This window comes from Haemaphysalis longicornis, unplaced genomic scaffold (genome assembly GCF_048455015.1).
Source record: "Haemaphysalis longicornis isolate Haplotype H1 unplaced genomic scaffold, Haemaphysalis longicornis Haplotype H1 scaffold_10, whole genome shotgun sequence".
In the NCBI taxonomy this organism is placed as follows: domain Eukaryota; kingdom Metazoa; phylum Arthropoda; class Arachnida; order Ixodida; family Ixodidae; genus Haemaphysalis; species Haemaphysalis longicornis.
Window position 1 is genome coordinate 67,634,692 of NW_027526204.1, and position 18,014 is coordinate 67,652,705.

The 18,014-nt window shown below is 46.3% G+C and overlaps 1 long non-coding RNA gene across 1 annotated transcript; it reads right to left on the reverse strand.

Moving 5' to 3' along the window:
- Positions 1-2,630: 2,630 nt before the first annotated feature.
- LOC144158666 (uncharacterized) lies at positions 2,631-16,151 on the reverse strand. The gene is made up of 5 exons (XR_013320160.1): positions 15,977-16,151; positions 12,765-12,903; positions 12,136-12,269; positions 8,080-8,191; positions 2,631-3,217 (listed from the first exon to the last, which is right to left on the reverse strand). It is a non-coding gene; the product is annotated as an uncharacterized LOC144158666 (long non-coding RNA).
- Positions 16,152-18,014: the final 1,863 nt, after the last annotated feature.

The window sequence follows — 18,014 nt, forward strand, 5'->3', positions numbered from 1 at the left end:
GTGTTTCGGTGCATATTGTCCAATGTTGTGACCTGAAAAAACTTCTTGGATGGTGGCACGAGTATGTGGCCCTGCGGTGCTGGTAAAGATGCACGGATGTACGAGCCCAGTTGGGTTGTTCTGCGCTTGCGCCAAGCTGTATCCCAGGGCGGTAACCTTCCCGCTGATCATTTCTCTGAAGTTAGCGAGGGCTCCTGCCAGGGTGGTAATGCTGTGATTCAGCTTGTCGAAACGCTGGTCGAGTTTCTTTTCTAATTAAGCTGCAAGAGCATAAAAGGCCTGCTGTCCTGTTGGCTGCTGGTCAACAGTTTCCTGGGAACGGCTTTTCGGGGAGGAAAGGTTGGATTCCGCGGATTTTGAATGCTGGGTTGTGGGCGGCCTTACGATAGTCGTCGTGGGGGTGCAGCTTCTTTTAAGTTTTGCGAGTTCAGCAAGAAGCTGTCTGTTCTCCGCCATAACCTGCTGTAATGTGGTTCGTATGCTATTTAGTTCAGCAGAAGTGGTGTCGGGGGGTGTTGGTGAGGGAAGTGCGAAGATATGTGCTCCTGAATTTCTTATGTGGGAGGCCTTAACTGCCCAGCTCACCTGTGAGGTTGCCGCTGGGGTCATGGTGCTGCCCTGGCCTCTTAGTTGAGCCGCCGAGCCATTGTCGGAGCCCCGTTTCTTTGAGAGGGAGCGAGACTGTCGTTGGGCTTGAGCAAGGCTGTCGTCTCGCCTTGGTACTGTGTTTGAAGGTGTCTCAGCGCGGGACAGTCTTGGGAAGGAGGCGGAGCGATCTCGTTGCAGCCTGGCGTCCCTCGCGTCGCGGCTGTGCTCTCGTTAGTTTCGCCAGTGGCGTTGTTTCAGAATAAACGGAGGGCAGTAACGTTTCTTGCACTGTTCGTCCCCGGTGACGTGGTCCTTTCCACATAGGGCGCACTTGGCTGCGCACACATGCTCGCCCATGTGGTTCGCAAGTCCGCAGGAACTGCAAAAGGCTCGATCCGGCCAGGGGCAAACGTCCATTATATGCCCAAGCCTTCCGCATGACGAGCAGACTTCATGCTTCCTCTTGAGAATATAGCACCGATATTCCAGGTCCCTGTAGTGCACAAAATAAGGAACTCTGTCACCAGAAAATGCAATAATGACAGAATTGGTGCGGCCCATTCGGCGTGCATGCAGGGCGGTAGGGTTTCGCGAGTAAACGACGCTCTTGACGATGTTCTCTGCCGATTCATACGCGGGGATGTTATGGAATACTCCTATGACCGAGTCATCAGGTGTCGTGCCGTAAGCCCTCGTAGAGTATGAGGCTTCGCCTATCTTGAGTTTCTCTATGCGCACATATCGCTCGGCTCATTACGAGGATATTCTGCTCGGGATCAATGGCTGTTTCTGGCTCTACACCGGCCGCTAACAAGATGCTGCCTCTCAGCGTGGCGTCACTAACTCGTGCCACGTTCAAGCCATCCCGTGGACGGATGGCGACTTTGATGTCATCCTTGGGTAGTTTGGGGCACCGAGGGCGTCGGCATTTGGTGGGGTGGAGTCTCTGCGTTGTAGCTTGCGCTGTAGTGTTGTTCTTTGCAGGTGGGAAATTAGCTGGTCCTGTAGTATTTTGCTGCAGGTGGTGTAGGTCTCGACCACACGTGCGCTGGTGGCATTGAAGCCACCCAGTAGAGTCTTCGTACTCCTCGGTCGTGATGACTTCGCCGTCCACTGTAGTCACCATCCGTAAAGCTCCATCGACTATTTGTTGCGACGTAGAAGGAGCGCTAGCTGTAACCAAGCTTGCAGCCGCTGGGCCCGCTCGCGCCACCTCCTGTTGTTATGCCATAGCACTTGCGGCCTGGCTGCCGCGTCGCCGATGCCTAGCGAAGCTGCAGTGTAAAAACCGTGCTTTTGGTGGTGCTGTAAAGGCTTCAAATGGTCCTACTTGGTGCTGTTTGGCCTCCCTGGGTGCACGAAGTCATCAGGAAGGTCATACGGTGATCTCGCAAGCGATATCTTGTGGCGATCCGACGCTTGTTCTTGAAAACACGGAGCCGATGGGAAGATTGACCCCTCCGCTCGGGAACGACATGTGCCTCTCCCCCATGACGATACAGACGGCCTTGATGTGAGCGGCATAGACGCTAGCAGCATATTCCTCGCTAGTGTATCTGGGAGAAAACTCCATAGTGGGCGGCACTTGGCTAGGAGCTGCGTCGGCTGAAGTGGCGTGTTTTCTAATGGTTGTGATAAAAGTACTGCGCGTGCGTGGGGTTAAAATTAGGTTACAAGAGAATGCTGTACGCTGCACGTTGATGCAGAATTTGGGGCTGGTAATTTTTCGTTGCCGTCTATGTGTAGCTTGGGTGCGTCTAGATTTTTGGGACATTGTCCCTGCTGTAGGTGAACAACAGTGCACTGGCTGATCATGGAGGCCTCCATTCAAGCGGCAGTATTTTGTGCGTTCAGTCACATACTAAATGCTTTTCAGAAGTTTTTAGGTACACATAGCTTGTTGGCCCGTGAGGCAGAACATAAAAGCCCCCCCCCCCCCCTGAATCCCCACATCTATAGCCAGCTTTCCACACCGAAAGATTTTCTGAACGTTCATATTTACAAATCAGCACGTTTTACCGTGTTAACCACAGGAACTTCTCTTTGTGTTTTAAAGAAAAAGTTGTATAAGTGTTTGACTGTGGGTTCTACATCCAAGAAAACGATGTAACGAAACAAAGCCTTCTCATTCGCGAAGCATCACAGTATGGAAAAAAAAAGTTGTTTCAAAAATATGGGTAAAACAACCTTGCAGTAGTAAAAACGAATATTATTTCTTTCTTGCTAACATAAGACGAAAAACGATCAATATTACCCAAACTGCATCGATTTAACTGGGGTAACACAAGTGTGACTTGAGACTCTATCGTCTACTTGGGTTCAAAACGTTAGATATCTGCAGAACATCGCCGATACGAAATACCTCGCATGTGAAACGTGGGAGCGTTGCCCTGCTTCCACCTTTCCCTATTACTAAGCGTGTATACAACGAAGCATAGGTAAAGTGACGATGCCCAGGAGAAGCCCCAGAGATTTCAGTGGAGAGGCCGCTGATTTCTTGACGCCACAACCCAGGAGCAATGTCTCTGCTTCCCGAGCTGTCGAAAACGCTGTTTTCGCCTTGTTGGCAGAAATGATGCAGTCTGGCCGAATGGCGTCTTCACGACACGTCCACCCATTGATGGAAAATCTGAAAAAAGGTTAGTTGACTTTAGTTCCACTCGTAAGTTCTCTGAGGGCCAAAACTATTAATGGCGATTAATGAAATTGTCAAGTCCCGTGGCTCGCTTCACAATAACGAAAAATATTCTCTTACACTCATTGATTGTGGTCTACCCCTTAATGGACTTTTTCGACACTAAAAGGTTTACAGATGGTTTGGCTCCACCCAACATAAACTATAGTGCAAAATCCAGGTAATAAGACTTAGCCAAATACCCCCGGCGTTATTTGTTCCTCTGAAGGAACATGACACTTCCGTCCACTCAGTGTACGCAAACATTATTGAGAGTATGGTCTGTGTAACTGAGAAATCTGGACGCCAGGAGGCACCTTCACCAGCGTCATGCACTTGTTCTTTTGAAACGCCCTTTCTATTATTTCGAGAAACTGCTAAACAGGCTCCGCTGTTGGTGCTGAATGACGTACGAGTAAAGCTGTGGATTTCCACGTTAGCAGCCTCGGATAAAAGCCCCGGTGGGTCTAATTTTGAAGCACAGCATTTTAGCTCTACCAGGCAAGGGTTCTTTCGTGGCGTACGAGACAACACACTACCATACTTGTTTTTGTTTCGTGTATTGATGTTCTTGCTATACTGTACTTGTCATTGTTACATCGCAATTTGGGTATGTCTTGTGTGTTTGCTCATAATGTTTATGTTCAGATTTCATTTTGTTTTCTTCGTGATTGCTGTAAAGCGTTACTAGTATTTGTTACTTCTTATACTGTACGTGTAGGAAGAATGTAGACGCGCTGTTATCTTTGCACGTCTTGTTAACTTACCAAGCTTATGCTTCATTGTCCGTGGTACTTTCCTACAGTTTGTATGATATGCTTCTTGCGTTTCTCTACGTGAATACGTCATCAGAATTTCATTACGCTTTCCTGTGCTTGCTGCTATTGCCTTGCATGTGGTTTCCAGGGCTTTGGCAAGCTGCTAAGGCAGCTTATACCAGGCAAACCACACCAGTTTCTGGGAAATAAACTCAACTCAACTCAACTCAACGTGTCGGAGGCGGCGGGCGTGGAAGGACGATAGGCGGAGGGTTTCACTGACGGAGCACACTAGAGATGGCGCTGAGAATATACCCAGCCTTCCCGGCGCGGAAGTTCCTGCTCGCCTGCGGTGGCGTCGGCGTTGCGGCTTTGTCGTCTGCTTTACGACGGCTGTTTTGGGCCTGTTTTAGGGCAGCTTTGCGTCCATTGCGCGGTGCCTTCGCACGGCTTGATTAACTTGTTCGACAGCACGTTCTGGGTAACCTGCACCCGACGGAATTAATAGGTCGTACGACAAACCTACGTTTAGGATTGGTTTACAGGGTGGGAAAACAAAATGTAGAGACCCCAGAGTTTCCAACTAATATATACTAGAGGGAAATCTGGCGCTGCATTCGCGGGCCGCCGTGGGTGGCGCCATTGCAGCTAGCGGCGTTCCTCGCCTCCTTGGGTTGCTCAGCCACATGGCTTGTCTTTCGTCTTGAAGCCAAAGTAAATAAAAACTGTAAACATCGTTTTTTTGTTCACCTTGCATGAAGCTCCTAATATTCCCTGACAAATACATCTTCCTGGAGGTTTATTTTATAATAACAAAATAAGTTTGATTATGCCGCTGCAGTAAAACTGTTGCATATTTTGAAGCCCGAGGCCAATTTTCAGCCTGTTTGTGAGCCATGCCAAGGAAAAGTGGAAGGTGCCTGCCCGGTACGTGACGGAACGCTCGCCGAAGTGCGGCTCCACTAGACAGTGGCGACAGATTTCCCTCTAGTGTTTATTAGCCTGAAACTCTATGGTAGAGAACACATACAAACATGTGGCCGCTAAAAAAACGCTTAATTTTACGCACTGCTTGCACGAATGGGACGACCTTTTCTAAATTTGTGATTTACAATTTCATTGTGTTTTAATAGGTATTAAAAAAGGCGGAAAAAGAAACTGGTTCTGAAAAATAGCGATTATCAAACTTCCTTCAACTTTCTCGCAATTTTCAAACTTACTAAACTTACTAGTTTTTATCGGCACGAATGAGGATCACTGCACTCACATGGCGAATGGTATCGGTGTCTGCGCTTGTGTCGCGCGGTGGTGTATCCCCAAGTAAGCCCATCAGGATGGCTAGGTTCCGCTGTCTCACCCGTCGAAAGACGCTCCTCTCCGTTTTCTCTCACTTCCGACTCACGGCCGGGCTACAGTGGTGGCGTCGCCCGCCTCTCTAGCCCAGCCGTGGCCGACGCTCCTGGGTTCGGGACGCCGCCCCCGCGAATTTCAAGTAACGGCTGGTAGAATCTCTCGTTTCACTTTTTGTAGAGCCACGTGTGTGAATTCAAGTGACGTCGCATGGACAATTGTTCTTGTCGCCGTTTAAAGCTTTGCTTTCTAACAACCTTCACAGCATGGATTGTAGTGAATTTTTTAAACTGCGGAGCACTTTGGGGGCCACGCTTGTCGTCGTGGCTCGTCCCGCGGCACGCACCAAAACAGAGCACGGCATCACGGTGCAACGAATCCAAACCGAGGCTTCGAAAAGATCACCGCTTCCCAAGGTCGGGATAGAACGGGGGTCCGTCGCGTTACGAAGCAGATGTCAATCCCGTGGCTCCACACATGCACACGCCACTTATATGCGAAGTGTTGCGGGTGATCTTTGCGTTGCGCTGTTGCCACTGTCGTGGCCGTTGCTAGACCGCAAATAAGGACACAATTATATCAAAGAAGAGGAATCGCGAAGTAAAGCATTAATTGCTCCAAAAAAACTGAAAACTCAATCAAGTGCCTATGGACCTTTTCAGAGGCTGCGCCGCCGTCTCTTGACTACTTCTGGTATCAACTGCAGAATACTAATGAAACTAGCCCAGAAAGGGCACCGCAGCCCTTTCGGTGAATCACTGATCCGCACATGACAGCTTTAATATTAAGTGGAACTCTGTTACGTTTTAAGTGCGAATGCACTTTATAAGCGACCCTGAATTCTGGTGACCGCCGTCCGTCCACATAGCAACAGCTGCGGGTGCGCGCGCTCCTCGTCTTCCTTGGCAACGGGGGGAGATGGGCGCGCGCTGCCTGGCCGCTGACATGGCACATACCCACGTGGGGGATTGGCCAGGAATCTCCTCGTCTTCCTTGGCAACGGGGGGAGATGGGCGCGCGCTGCCTGGCCGCTGACATGGCACATACCCACGTGGGGGATTGGCCAGGAATCGGGCGTGAGAAGGGCTAATGCACCCGCTTAAAGGAGTACTGACACGGAATTTCAAAGCTGAGATCCGCTCCAGCAATCAAGTACAACGACAACACAAACAGGTGTCTGTGCATGGCAATTACCCACGTGGGGGATTGGCCAGGAATCGGGCGTGAGAAGGGCTAATGTACCGGCTTAAAGGAGTACTGACACGAAATTTCAAAGCTGAGATCCCCTCTAGCAATCAAGTACAACGACAACACAAATAGGTGTCTGTGCATGGCAATTACCCACGTGGGGGATTGGCCAGGAATCGGGCGTGAGAAGGGCTAATGTAACGGCTTAAAGGAGTACTCACACGAAATTTCAAAGCTGAGATCCGCTCTAGCAGTCAAGTACAACGACAACACAAATAGGTGTCTGTGAATAAATGCATCTTTCTTTCTTTGTAGTTATGTGTGTGCGTGTGATCTCTCTTTCGCGAACATTACCGAACCGCGCAAATTCAACTCCTGCATTCGCACTTTCACATTCTTCCCCTCGGGGAAATGCGGGGAATTTTTTGTAAGACTGACCGTTGTTTGGGTGCCAGATGTTCTTTCAGCTCTATTCTCGGCATTCTTTTCAAAAACAAGCGTATTTTGGAATCTTTTAGGTCGGCTTAGTTTACGGAACGTTTATTAGTTATTCGATTTTTCTAGCGCGGTGTGAAACACTGCGTACGTATGGTGCGTCTAGGAGGCCAGGTTCGTCAAATACGCGTTAGAGCTCGGCTTCTTATAAAGCGCGGCCGTGGACGATTCCACCGACCGGGTATGTGCTAGCAGAAACTGTTTTGCTTCCACCAGCCTAGGTGTAACGTCTGGCTTTGAAGTATTCGGGCGTCAAGCAGTGCCGGCTGATTGAAGCAAATGTCGTAAAAAGAGTACTTTTTATAATAGATTCTGTTTCTCACTGTTAGACCTGAAAGTAATTTTAGGCCTAACGTATAATGTTTAGACCTAACGTGAATTAACCGTCAAGTCGAGCCTTACGATGTGCAAAGAAACGGGGTATCGATGGTGCGTCGATCTCTGCCAGTATCTGTACAGGACCTGGACTTCAGAGCTGGACGTTGGGCCTCACTAAAAGCTGTGGCGTGAAAACATTATGTGGTTCGCTGCTGTTAATAACAAGCAGCTTTTAGCATGATTTTCGGGAATGATATTTGGCCGTGATTAGTAGCAAGCCCTAAAACTAAAGGTAGCTTAAACTGACTAACAAAACGCAATCGTTGACACATTCGTACAACAGACACCCAAGCCTGTAAACCGTAGAATAAAGCAGGATAAGACAGACAGCACATGAATAAATATGAGCAATTGTGTTCGCATACGTTTCCGGTATGCTTCAATCATGCATAACGAAGGAGTCAGGTGGAGAAATAGGTTTGCTTTATAATATTCTTTGCCATGTGTAGCTTCTAAATAAACCACGAACATTGCCTAAACGCCCAATAGTGGGGTTTAATTGACAGCAAGCAATAATTAGAGCCTAATGCCTCAGGGAGCCAAAAATTAGAGTCGGAAGTGTTGCACGCATTGTTAGAGTCAACAGCGACGCCCTGGTACAGCATATAACAATATATCAAATGCATCCTTGAAGGTGAACGGCCATACCTGCAATAGTGACCATCCCCATCGTAGGGAGGCTCCTCTGGTTCTGGTGGAGGCCCCGCTGTGCATTGTGCAAACTTCTCATGGTCTAGGCACTTTAGGGCCCTTTGAAGATCTGCGCAGAACAATAGAGATATTTTTCAAACTGCCTGTTTCACCAGTGATCGTAGCTGCGATTCCCGGCTGCTCCTCCATACTATGTGGCTGATAAGTGCAGAGACTTCGTTTCGGGTGTATTATTACGGTTTTCAGGGGCGAGGCCCCTTACGGGCTGGGGCTTTCGGCGTCTCATGTCGTCATCTCATGCATCGTCGATGTCGTCACGGTACTAAAACACCCAGACACTCGTTCACGCCCCGCGATAGAACACAAGCACACTCATTTTCCAATGCCTCGCGCTAGGACGCAACGCGTACTAAAACAACACACCGGGACACTCGTTTTCCAACGCCTCACGCTAAAAAACTTCGTGCTTCAAAGACACGAGACTGGTAAAGCAAAACTCTATACCTCCAACCCCCAACAGTTTCATCTCCGCGGGCAGAAACGCAAAGGCGCCAAGACTACGCCTATAGACTGTAGGCACACCCCTCCCAGCTTTCACGCCAGTGGAGATGGGCCGGGATATTTTTTCGGTTATAAACCACAGCGAATGAACGGGGTGCGAAAGCGTCTAATAGGAATTATCGGCAGGTATTTATTTCTTCTTGAACAACAAGAAGGTGATGAGTTTTTGTATGAATTCTGGTGTCACGCTGGTGTACAACGCTAAAATGAGTTTCAGATGCGGAGCATCTCTTGCTCCGGGCTGTGTCCCTCCCTCCCTTGTTGTTCTCCGCCGTCCGCACTCGACTGCGCATGCGCGTCTCTTTAGCCCCGTCAGCGTTTGGTCTGACGTCAGCGCAGTCCACTGTAAAAAGAAATAGTTAGGCGGCGCCCGGTTTCGATCCCACGACTCTCTGGCCACAACGGGAGGCACGTGGCGCTCTTCCCACTGCGCTACAAACCAAGGCGGAGGATGGGCTACGAACTCGCCTGATGCCTTTCAATTCAACTACGTCAAGAAGCTACTGATACAACGAAGGCACACGAAGCTGAACGTCAACGGAAACGACGCACTGAAAACTTTAAAGGAGGATGTTCCATTTCCTGCGGGAAAGCTGTGGCGCGAAGCGCCATGCGCCATTAATCTCAACCAGAAAAGAGGACGGAGAGGGCGGGCAGCAGGGTAGGAGTGTGAGCACGCAATAAAGAAAGACGAGAACCAGGAGGTGTTCGATCAGGTAACGCGTATGTCGGTCTCTTCGCTGTCTCTACACCTCTCTACATTTCTCTACATTTATCTGTCTCTATATGGAGGTTCACACTGCGTTCCCATTTGTGCTCCGATAAAAGAAACAACATAACGGCAGCACAATGAAACCTACACGGAACCCCCATGATGCTTCGCATCCTCCTCATGGTTCCCCACGGGAAGATAGTGTAATTTTTTATATTTTAAAAATAATCTTTGACTTTCCCTTATGACATCTAGTTTTGGTCCTATTTATAGAATTAGCGGGGACAAAGATGATTTTGTTTAAAGAAACAACGTTGGTTCGGTTATAAGGGGTTCTATGTTACGCAAAATTTTCTCCTTCTTAGGATGATGATGGCCCGGTGGGTTTTTTGCTATTTCTGCTTGTATGTACATCATAGCCTTACCGAAATAACGTTTTTACACATAATAATGTTATGCATCCATGCGGTTAAACGACATGCTACAATAGGCATACAAAAAGTAGTGCACCTAGTGCCAGTCAGTACCTTCAGCAGTAGTGACAGCATCGAAAAAAAGCACACGCTTATACAACATTTTAAAAACGCAGCGCTTTTGTTCTTACACAGCGTCTAACCCCAGCCCAGCGCTTCGTAAGCGCTAGGTAACAACCCTTGGATCATAAGAATGCAATGCAAGGGTTTTCTCCTCGTCTTTAGAGCTGCCAGGAAGCTGTACCACCGCTGCTCGGTACAACACTTTCAATCATAAGAAGGAAATGCGCTGGTTTTATCCTCAAGTTCGTTATCTGCGTAAACTTTTGAGGGCAGATGCATAATTGATCATAATTTGTATAGCTGTAAACCAAGGCAACTGCTAAATAAAATTTGAGGTCTGATTTGCCATTTTTAAAACCTGACAGGTGCTACTTCAACACATCAGCAGGCGCTCGGTTCACACGTTCGCACTCGGTTCGCTCCGTTCGCATGGGTGATTTGCGGATGCAGTGCTTATCTTAGAGAGCGCAACGCCCAGTTGAATGCCAACATAGACCTTCTTTCAATAAGGAGCCCGTTGAAAGTGAGCTCGTTTGCCTATGTTGAAGAACTGTCCGTTAGATCGCCAGCCTTTTCACAAATGCTTTGGTCTTGTCACAACCTACTACCGTCTCTACCACCTTGCATTGGCTGTGCCGCAACGTAAGTGCATTGGGCTAAATTCGGCCGCAGTGTTCCAGTGGTCATGCAGAACTATAGGATTTACTCGGCGTTAGCAAACCGTTGTTGATGTTATTCAGCGAACTTACAACTGATACGCCGCAAAATGGCGACGCTCGCGCAACGCATGAGAGTTTCCCCGGAATGCAACTTTGTAAAATCTCTGCATATTTAGTCAACCAATGTGGTATAAAGCGTAGCTTCTCTCTTTATATAGTGACGCAGTGAATCTCTAGGCAGCTAATAGTAACGTTGATTCATTGAACACGTAACATGTGATGTAACATTGTTTGCGTTGGTGTTATGCAGATTACACGCAATATGTGTGGGCACTTTTGTACTGCCAAAAACAACACCACCTTACCCAATTTTCCCATCACTTGAAATAATTTACACAACCTCAGTGTCAATAATTATGTCCCAGTGCAGATGACTGAATAGTCAGACGCAGCATCAGATACAGTAAGTTGTTAATCCCAAAAAACACGCCTCTGTACCCTCTCTCAGATGTCCACTGTATGGGGAGGAAATAATTAATTCGTTAACAACGTGTTCAGTAGAAAGCGTGAGTGAGTACGCCATCACGTCCATTCTTACCTTTCAGAAAGTGTCGCAAAAAAGCTAGTAATGTTCTCAATAACCGACTGTCACTTCTAAAAGCTGGCACAGATTCGGGACGGCGTATGAAAATGGCGGGCATTGTTAGAGGTTTACCGCTATGCCTACCCTTTTCTCTGAGGTTCTAAAGGTGACGTAGCTAGCTACGTTACCATCTATCGATTGTTTCGAGGCATAAAGCACGCAGAAGTACCAAGTCGTTCCGGCGAAGGAAAGAAATAGGGCCACAGTGACCACCGTGTCGACTTAATAGCAACAAAAAGAAAACAGGATAGCTCTCGATATACCTACCAAAGAAATTGACTATTATGCACTACGAGCACAATGCACCCATACGCGAAACGAAGACATACAAAAGTGAGCGAGTCATCAGAGTGACCCGCTGCGATGGTTGTTAGGGAAACTGACTTCTACAACCTGAGTGACATGCATAAACCAGACAGTTCACAACACTGGGTATCTCTACGCAAAGTATCATTTGGTCATGTTCGTAAATTATGTGCACATCTGTGATACTTTCTTCCGATAACACCAGCTGAATGGGTGCCCGAAGGATAGAAGCTGCGTGAAAACAAGAACCGATTGCAAGAAAATAGATACGAACTTAATAAACAGCTGTTTTCCCATGCATTGAAATCAAAGAAGGTCCTCGGAAGGCTCATTTCCACGTATGAACCACATCCAAGGCCAATGCCAACCCCATACACCTGGGGTGTCAACTGGTGTCAAGACAGCCGCTGACAGCCATGCAGAGAAAATAGCGCTGCTAATTACCAACTTTTGGTGTATATTCACTTGCGGTATTTCCAAATAATTCACAAAGTGGCAACGCCAGCGTGCTTATTTTCCGCCTGTACTGGCCAGATGGCTTTCCGGATTCAATAAACTCTGTGCCATTTCTCACGAAATTTATCTTTGTTTTTGTGCGAATTATTTTAGCCAACCACGTTCGCGAAATCCTACTACCTTGAAATGCCGGGATGTCGCAGACGAAGTTTCGCAATGCTTGGTAACCTTTTTCCTGCATTGGGAAGTTCGAGGCAGGTATTGGTGGGCAGGCAGCGATCTCGTCTTGACAGGAAGACCTTTCGCTAAAGCCACTGCATAACAAAAGGCACAACTTGTAAAATGCGAACGCAAAATTCTTTGTGGCAATAAAATTGATTTCTTGAAAAACAAACGTCGCATGCAGGTATGCGCAATAATATGTATGTACCAAGCACTCTAAGCACTCTGAAAGCCGCATGACTTTAATAAAGTTTTGGTTAGCGCTACCTACCTTCAGTTTTTAAAGGTTTTGCTTACGGATTTTCTTCTTTACACAACTATAAAATCGCAATTTGTACGTACACCGTTCGCATATATGCTCTAGTTAAGACCAGACTACAATAACAATGCTGACGCTAAAACGTAATAGAACGGATGCTGGTGCTATCTCTTCCTTTACACACCAGGCCAGGACGTACAACTCCATAACTTAATAAATCGAGAGGTTGGGGCGCCCTTAAAGGTGAGGTTCTAAAGGTGAAAGAAGGAAAGAGAGTTAGATGGGAAATAGCAAGTCTGTACGCTGGTGTGCAGAAAAATTACTTTACCGACAGGCTTCGTAAAATGCTGTAAGGTTCAAGTGTCAGTCGTGGTCTGGCCAAAGGTTGTTGTTCCGAAACACCTGCGTGTATTGGTAGTAGCACCCGGAGAGCGCCAAATGCGTACACCTCTCATCCAGAGCTTCATCTAGAGGGTAGAAGAAATACATGAAGGCTCAAAACGAAGTGTTACGTGCCGGGAGTTTACCACAAAATGGCCACTTAAACATGGCGACAAATTGAGCGCCCGGCCTTTCACTGTACGGCCATGGATATCAGTAGTTCGTTTGCGTAGGTTTACGTACACAGACGTCAAAATAATTCAATGCGCTTCCTTGAAGCGTGCCAGCATGACAGTAATATAACGTCAAATTACCCTATGGAAACCTCATTTACATGTACCCCTTCTTCGTTTGGGAATTGAGCAAGCAGGCCTCAGTTAGTTTTCCAAAGTTTGTAGAGCGCGTGACGCAAAAGAATTCTTCGTGCCTACTGCGTCGTTGACTGTAACTCTGCATTCTACTACCTTCTTCGGAGTGGAATACAGCCAGTATAGGCAAACATATTCCGCCACGTTTATTTCGCGCGTTTCAGAATGTTTGGTTGGCCCGAAAATTCGTATTTTTAGTGCATCCAACAAACCTGAAAGTACGTTTTAACACTCAGAAGCCCAACCCCCCCCCCCTCTTGTCCCTATGTCGCCAGTGTGCAACGCAAATATTAGGACACAACGTATATATTTACAAATGGCGATGAGAATTTAGATTAACTCTAATAACAATTCCACTCGTTGGAAAATTCGTCCAAAGGTGTAGTATTCCTTCTTGTTTTACAGCGGATATAAATGAAGTCAAATGATACACATATGTGCCAGTGTTATCTCTCATAAATGCCACTTAATCACCGGCAAAAGACACATGCAGGTCATTTCACTGAAGCGTTAAGCTATATCAGTTGCATAGAAGCTCCCTGTCAGCCAGTGGTAACCATGAAAGACCTTCAAAAGCTTTTCACGCACGTTTGCTTGGGTCTGTTGCCCCGTAGCCAAAAATGTATTTTTGAAGGTAAGATAAGAGGTTTATTTAGACCATAACTTCACAGCACTATAGTCGCTGGTAAACCTAAGCCGTCAGAGGCTTGTTATGCGGCGCTCTTCAGCAGCAATAGTTTCCCAGGCTGATTGAGTTCGGACCTGATATCACGGACTGAAATATCTTAGAGGGAGATGTTCTTGAAATAACGCAGACACTGCAGAACAGTGTTCGAATGTCAAAGCTCATTCATTTCACAGATATAGAGGTACACCTTCAAGGGCAAGCGAGAGAGAGAGAAACGCTATTCTGACAGTTTTGTAAACCGCATTTAAATTTCTCCGGAATAATACTGTAGAATATTCTGGCACAGAAGCAAAATCCTGGGAACAGCAGTTGTGATCAGTGTGACTATAACGCAGGGTTTCGGTCCCTAGTTTTTTTAGTTAAATCTAATTATAGGGCACAAAATGTTGTAGCTCATTGCAGTTGCAAGAGAGCCGAGTCTCAGCATGCCTGAACTGCATGGTTCATTCTGCTTGGCAGACGTGTTGAGGGTCTTTACTTTCCTAAATTACCGAACTACTGTCAGAATTCTCAGATTTAAGAAGTCGTAATAAATTAAGCGGCTGATACAACCTGGCTCGTGTTGAGGCGTTCTGTTCTCAGATTAACGCTCAGTTACAAGACGCCGACGGGCGTCTTTTTGGGCTGAAGCTGCTGGTCGATGTCCTGGTCTGGCAAGAACACCTTCCCCTTGTCAGGGGGCCTTACTGGGAGGCTCATAACCTGGAGAGTATTAAGGAGGGTTCGGGCTGCCCGTGTTCGGCTGTGTTTAGCGCTCATATGCACTGCAAAAAAAAAAACTGACATGTTGCACAAAGCGGAGACAGCTCCTAGTTTTCTGCAACGGCTCCCTTTTAGATGAACTTAACACGCTTGGTGCAGAGTCTGTTTTGTCCGTTTCGTAATGATAAAAAGCCGCAGTGGTTTTATTTATTTATTATTTATTTGTTTGTTATACGCTCAGGGCCATTGGCTTTGAAGAGGGGAGTGGGTATTACAAGATGTACAAACAAATGAATACAGTGCACGTGTTCAAATAACAAAACATGGATTGCCCTGATTACGGATTATTAGCTAATGCTTGTTGAAACAGGTAATTGTCGCGTATAGAAACAATATCGGCGGGAAGGCGGTTCCAGTGTCGGGATGTTTTGGGAATGAGACTCAGCTAAATATTTTGTGTTAGATGAATCAACTCCAGCGATATGATTACGGTTAATTCGACGTAATATGTACTGAGGCTCTAAAAGCAGCTCACCATCGAGAGTAGCATGGTAATATAACGTGTAAACTAGGTTAGCGAAAAATGCGCCGCCGTGATGCTAAAGATGAGAGGTCAAGGCTAGTTACGTCGTCGTTAGAGTTGCAGTGTTCTTATATTTTGATAGAATGAATCGGGCTCAATTATTCTGAACAATTTCAAGTGCGGCAATTAAAATTACATGACCCGGATCCCACAATGGCATGACGTACTCTAGGTTTGACCTGATTATTGTTTTGTATAGAAGAAGTTTTTAGAAAAGGCGCGGCTGAGGAAAAGTTTCGACATAAATAACCTAGCATGCGGTTCGCCTTATAAATAATGTATGGGATGTGCTGCGTCAAATTTAGGTTGTTAGTAATATGAACACCTAATTACTTAGAAAAGGAAACGATAGATGGTAGTAAGAATTGTTTGCTGGGATTATTTAGTAAAACCCCACTACCATACTTCAATTAGGTAAAAACAGAGAAAAACGGCCGTAATTTTATGGAGTCAAACACAGACACAATCTTTAATTTCTAGCTTTGTATCAATGCACTTCCTAATTAAATACAAACGCGTTTTATTCCCCCCGAGCACTGCATAAACCAGCCGTTGAAGCCGTTGGTCATAAACTTAAATCAGGTAATAACACGCGTTTTGCATTTAAAAAGCAAAATATTACAAAGTTGGTTAAGTTATCCAGGTTAAGTGATGGGAAAGGATACACACCAGCATTTTAGACAAACAAACTCCGAAATTTCATAACAATTCACGTTCACCGTCAGTAGCCTCTCAGTAAAAACTTGCTTTTTTGCGAGCGAGCTACAGGAAAAAAAAATTGACATTGAAAATTTGAGTTATGTGAAAGACCACGTTACCTTGCCCGGAAACCTGTAGAACGTCCGTCAGTAAAAACGCACATCCAACCATAAGCAACCGAATGCACATCGAACACGCCATGCTGCTTGAATGCCTCGCTGTAGGAATCTGCAGCATATGCAGCGACTCCGACTAGCGGTTATTTCGTCCTGCCCCTGATGCCGGCGTTCAACGTTCCACGCCTTTGCTGATCATACAAAGGTCAGATGTGTGCTTTGAGCAGGCACTCAGCTGATAAGAATTATCCCGTTCCGTTTGCCTTACGCAAGGGCTACGGTGATATGACCGTAATACGTAGAAAAAACGTGCTACGCGGTAGACCGTATCTGACGGTGACATACGCCCTTTCACATCCCTGGGAAAGCATGGCTGCCTGCCAATTGCAGGCATCGGGCAAAGCTGGCGACGTGGATACTCGATACATGGGCTCATATTTCCTCGGTTAGTATTCTCTTAATCCACCTTGTAATCGCCCGCGCTTAATAAGGGAAATTAGTAAGTATGAGAACTATAAATACAACTACCCTATAAAGAAAATGTGATATAGTCGTCCATCCCTCAAGGAAAAACAAAAACGTTGTGCATAAAGTTCACCTACACTCGTAAAGAGAGGTAATGGCATTTCTTAACAGAACACTAACTACTTACTTGTCACAGGATCCGCTAGGTACACAGAGGTTTTACTATCCGCAAATGGTATAGCCGAGCAAAAAGCTAGTGGATCGGTTGAGCGCCCAACGCGGCATAGACACATCGAACACGCACACATCATACGTGGACAACAAAAAAATTGAGCAAGTAAACCAATGGTATGCACGGGGAGAGCGAGTATACCTTAGTTAGCTTGGAAACACCTCTGGTCTTGCTTTTAAACCGGACACCGGGAAGTCATCTGATAGAGCCGTCAGGCTTGTAGCAAAAATAAAATATTTTAGGGATAACTCGATACTTACGTATTTTAATGTGAGAATATACAAGTCAGTATGGGGATTTGCAAAAACTTTTTAATCGGGGGGTTTAGTTGGAAAAAAGCTGCAGTTATTATGTTCAATAGCTCATATAATTTCTTACTATCAATGACTGCTGGTATCTGGGAAGCTGCGCTTACTGCGTGCATGGTCTACACTAGACACGATAGCAATTAGGGTCCGTACTTAGTGGCAGGACTTGCGTGCTGTTCTGTTTTCGCGAGGGGCGGATAGCCTAAGCCTGGTTTTGGATACGTTTCTACTGGCCAACCTATTTGTACCACAATCACTTCGTAAAGGTAAATAATTGATCAGGATTTCTTAAAACACGTTTCTTGCGAACTACAAGAGATGGACGAGAGATGTAGAGAGAAAGAGGGAGGAAGGGAGGGAGAGGAAAATGCCTTTAGTGTAGACAACGTAGGCTCAGGACCTATGTGGAAAGTGGGTTAAAGGTTGGATCAAGATGAAGTTGGCGCATTGAGTACCCAAGGTAAGCCCCAAAATTTACTTTTTTCTAGTACGAAGGTCCATTTACCTACCTAGCGGATTTGGTGGGCTGGCTTTGAGGCCTGATTTGTGAAGCCTCTATATTTGGCAGTGCAAAATTGGGACTGTTTTTTTTTCCAACTTTTTGTGCACCCTCCCGTATCGCTGCAATGTGTTTACAATCCTTTGCTATTACTCCATTTCCTCCCGCTTACAGATTACGGTCATGTTGGTAGCGCAGCACGGCCTCGTTTTTGTGGGCTCCACTCTTTGTGACCGCTTGCATTTTCGTACGGTATAATGTCCTTATGCGTACGAGATAACATTCTGTTTTTTAGCGCCCTTTACAATACTGAGCTTTCAGAACGGGAACATCTTGCTTGTGCGCTCTGCTACAAATAAAGTTTGGCTGCGTGTGTACAAGACGTTTTCTACTGAGTTGTATTCCGCATATCTGCACTTCTTCACACCTCCAATGTTCCCATGTGACTCTTGAAATGGCCTTACTGACATATAACGTGTTCCATGTTGCTCCGTTTTTTGTACATTCGACATTTGATGTTATCGGACAATTCTGTCG